The sequence below is a fragment of the Grammomys surdaster genome, unplaced genomic scaffold, assembly GCF_004785775.1.
Source record: "Grammomys surdaster isolate TR1022 unplaced genomic scaffold, NIH_TR_1.0 172, whole genome shotgun sequence".
NCBI lineage: Eukaryota > Metazoa > Chordata > Mammalia > Rodentia > Muridae > Grammomys > Grammomys surdaster.
In genome coordinates this window covers 2,004,517-2,009,301 of record NW_021604620.1, presented here as the reverse complement: position 1 = coordinate 2,009,301, position 4,785 = coordinate 2,004,517, and positions in this window count along the sequence as shown.

The following is a 4,785-nucleotide window of genomic DNA, read 5'->3' as shown; positions in this document are numbered from 1 at the left end:
GGGGGTGGGGTGGGTTTTATCAGCCTATGGGTAGGTGGAACGGGGAAGTTCTTCTTCAAACAAAAACTCATGCATGACCCTCAAAGGGAGGTTCAGGGCATATGGGGAACATCCAGCCTGTGTTTTGTTCTTTCCAATCTCTGTCTGGGGGCTCAGCAACCTGTGGGTTAACCACAACAACACACCCAGCATGGGAAACAAGGGGACGCTGGTTGCACTGATTATGAATTTGTTGTCTTCCAGCTGCAAATTTGCATTTACTGCTTTGCTACAGCTGGGGTTCCGTGAACCATATCCCCAGAGACTTGTCTCTTCCTGTCCATGTTCTTGTCCATCAGCAACATCCCAGCACCTTCCTACCCCGCTAGAGTGTGTGGCTTTCCCCTGTCCACCACAGGGTGTCACTGTTGTATAGTGGTTGCCTCAGATTGAAGCCTCCCACTTGGGAGAGAAACCTTGTAAGACAAACTTGTAAAAGAGCCCATGAAGCAACAGAATATTTTTGGACAGGATGTTTATAAGGAGGTAAAACAACAGGGTGTTCTAAAAGGAAGTGATGCACTCTATCTGGAAGAGAAGCTAGTAAGGACAGGAAGCAAACAACTCAAAGTAGCTTTAGGAAGTCTCTGAAACTGACCAGAATCAGTAGACTCCTCCCTCCTCAAGAGTACACAAGCAAGAAAGACTGTTAAGAGTTGCTCTCAGACAAGTGAAGCTACTCAGGAAAGGCTGGGACCAGCTGAGCCACCTGAAAAGGACTGTTATCAACCTGCAGAGATGCCAGCAGGCTGTGCAGTATGCTCCAGGCTCCTAGCTTTGTGAGCTGTCACTGTGCTGGGGTGAGCTTTGGTGATGTGGCTGTCATTGAGCCATTTCCGCTCTTCCACTCTTCCTTACTCATATTCCAATAAATCTCATTGGTTCACCAAGCTGGACTTAGCTCTCCTGTACTCTGGTTTGTCATTGGTTCCCTGTCTCCTATCTGAGGTTAGTGGATATTTATTTGTTCATGTCTCTCCAGGAATAGTATCATACAACAGCAGCCACAGCCCTCCTTACAGGAATAGCATCCAGGCAGCACACTCTCCTTGGAGCTTTGGAATGCCTTCCTTAAGACCGCTACATCAAGCATCTGTTTTATCAACTCCCCGATTCTTACCGAGTCCCACAGAAGTGGGAGCTCTGATTCCTGCCACAGTACCCACGTTCTCTAGTCGGGGGAGCATCTCAGTGCTCGCCAGTGTGTGTGAGGTCCTAGGTTTAATCTCCAGTTCTACTATAGCCAAATCCCAACTCTCTGAATACCGTCTTTTGAAAACAGAACCTTGTTACTGGTTAGCAGTTATGACTTCTGTTTCTCTGCCTCCGGGGTCACATCTACCTCTCTGTCTTCAGCTGACCCCATCACTTTCCTTGTTGGGAGTAGAACAGTTTTCATTTCAAGAGAGCTGAGCCACATGCAGATCCCAGCATGATATGGATGTACAGCAAAGCCAGGGAGTCAGGACTGCAGACCCTTAGCCTGCCCGGAAGCCTCAAGGGCACTGGTGGGTTGCCATTGTCACCCTGTCCTTCAACTGTAGGATGATATCCAGGGAAAGGAGAGTGGTTGCTCCTTACAAGGTGGTGAGTCCGCAAGCCACACTGAGAAGGCAGTTTCTTTTATTTTTATGAAAGACTCATATGTGCCAGGCTGGAGAGATGGCTCAGCAGTTAAGAGCGCTGACTGCTTTTCCAGAGGTCCTGAGTTCAATTCCCAGCAACCATATGGTGGTCCACAACCAATCTGATGCCCTCTTCTGATGTGTCTGAAGACAGCTACAGTGTACTTGTATATATAAAATGATTCTTTAAAAAAAAAAACCCACATGTGTGGTGTGTTCCTGCGTATTCACATTTACATGTGTGTGGGTATGTGTGCACGAGTGACGGAGTGTGTGCACTTGTAGATGCCAGAGGTTGGTGTCAGGGCTTTCTCTCCATCACTTTTATACCTTATTCCTTGAGGCAAACCCAGAGCTCATTCTTTTATGAGTTGTAAATAAAATCTTTCTTCCTGAAAGTAGAGAAAGCCCCAGAGACTCAGGAGCCCTGCGCCCTCCTGGACTCAGCTGCAGGCTTGTTCAGGTGGAAGATGAGATTTTAATAAGGTCTGAGTGCCAGGGAAAGACTCCAGGGACAGGTGTGTGCTGCAGTGTGCATTTTATGTGTGGACATGGTGTGCATGTGGGAGAATGTGAGTTTGAGTGTGTGTGCTTATGTGTGTGTATGTGTGCATGTGTGTGTGTGTGCTTATGTGTGTATATGTGTGTATAAGTGTGTATGTGTGTGCATGTGTATGTGTGTTTATGTGTGTGTATGTGTGTGTGCACTTATGTGTGTATATGTGTATGTGCATATGTATATGTGTATATGTGTGTATGTGTGCGTGTGTGCATGTGTGCTTGTGTGTGTGTGTGTGTGTGTGTGTGTGTGTTACCCCTATCTCTTAGGAAATCTGGACCAGACTCCAGGATCCAGGTTCTTTCTCAGAGTTCCTCTCTGCTCAAGTCCCAATCCAGGTAATTAAGTTCCTGCTGGGTGCTTGTGACAGCCAGGTGTCTTTTTCCTACTGTCGTACAGTCCAGAATCTACAACAGAACAAGAGGAGCCCGAGAACTCAAGACTTACCCTGTTCGACTTTTCTTTCTGTTGGGGTGAAAGACAGCGTGACCTAAGCCACTTAGGGAGAAAAGGGTCTGTTTAAGTTTACAGTCCGCCACTGAGGGATGCTGAGACAGGAGGCTGGAGGCAGGACCTGAAGCAGATGGGGGAAACACTGCTTACTGGATCCCTCTACGGCTTGCTTTGTTATATAGACCGGAAGCACATGCCCAGGGCTGGCACCACCCACAGTGGACTGGGCTCTCTCAGAGCAGTCCTCAGTCAAAACCCTCACAGACTCGGCCACAGTCCAGTCTGATGACTGATGTTCCCTCCTCCACGGTGACTCTAGGTCAGTGTGAGGGTGGCCCCTGGTGTCTATCACCTCTTCCAAGGAGACTTTGTTGACATCCCAGGTTGTGGTTACAGCTCCCTGTGAGGCAGGGACAAAGGTGAAGGAGGGGGCAGCCAGCTTGCCAGCAGCAAGTTCTCCACTCTGTTTTTACGCTCTAAACACAACCTTAGATGCGATGGGCAGAACTTAACATTTTCACTTTTTTAGAATTGTTTTTCCTTCCACTTTTCCTCTGCTCAGATCTGGAAGGCAGAGGATGCTGGCTCGCTAATTAGAAGTAACCATGGTTACCAAGTTGTCTTCAAAATATCTTGAAGAGTTGTTTGGATTCCCCCCACCCCCTTTTTGGGTTTTAATTCTACAAAAAGCATTTTATTTGACAGCCATCTTTATTTGCCTTGCAGTGATTGGATGACCTTCCAAATTCATTCTTTTTGGTAGTTGTGTTGAAAGCTCAGAGACAGAACAAAAAAATCACTCATTAAAAATATAATTCCGCAAGCTGAATTATCTTACATTTTCAGTTGGCTGAATAACAAAAAAGGGAGAGTCCTACAGGTTTCAACATGGCCTCCCAGAGGGACATCCGCAACCTGAACAGTACATGTAAGTGTCCACTCGGGGCTCATGGGCAAGTTACTGAGTCTGAAGCTTTCCTGTCAGGGTTATGATTCATGCAGCAGTTACTGGATCCTGCATTGGTCAGTGTCTTAGTCCAGATTCTATTGCTGTAGAGAGACACCATGACCACAACATAGAAAAGAAAGCATTTAATTAGGACTTGCTTACGGTTTCAGAGTTAATTATCTTCATGGTGGGGAAGCATGGGAGCTCACAGAAGCATGGCAGCTCACAGGCAGACATGGTAGCTGTAGTCTACCTAGATAAGCAGGCAGCAGGAAAGACCAAGATGCGGAGCCTGGCTTGGGCTTTCGAAACCCTAAAGCCCACTTCAGTGACACCTTTCCTCCAGCAAGGCCATTCCTCCTAATACTGTCACTCCCAGATGACCAAGCACTCACATGTAAGTGCCCATGGGGGTCATTTCTATGCAAGCCACCACAGTCACTTTTCTCAGTGCTGAATGCCTCACAAACTGATGAGTATAGGAAGATGGTGGTCGTCTGTTGCAGTGAAGGAAGCAAGGCGGTGGTGAGAGGGGAGGCTGGAGACTGGCTTCCTTCTTCCTCTCTTATTCAGCCTGGAATCCCAGTCCATGCACTGACACCACGGCATTCAGGGTAGGTCCTCCTCCACGCTGATACTCTCTGCAAATCCTCTTTTATTAATATTGTTATCACTATCATCATTTAAGTTTGTCTCTAGATAATTGTGCACGTGTGCATAATGTCTGCCAGTCCCTCTCACTCCCCCACCGAAGGCTCTGATAACTGTGGTCCTGGATAAACCAGTTTCCAGGTTGGCCGCTGGGCACTTGCCAGAAAGCAGACCAAGGAGCAGCCTTGCCTGTCTGCAAACAGAGTGCTGTGGGCATGGCCAAGAGGTGGTGACACACATGTAGACTTAACAGGGCTGATAACCCACTAAAGCAAAAATGCCAACTCATTCCAAGATGCCAACAAGGCCCAGGGCCCCAGGGAGAATGCGCATGTAATCAGGGCACACGTCAAGTGTCCCCAGCATACAAAGTACTGTGAAGTTTCCACTTGTCCTTGGAAAAGAAACTCAATAGATTCATCTGGTCAGATTTCACAGATGCTGGCACTCTGAAGGCCTTTAAGGAAGAACTTTAAAGTGATCTATCTAATGAACAAATGCACCCCCCC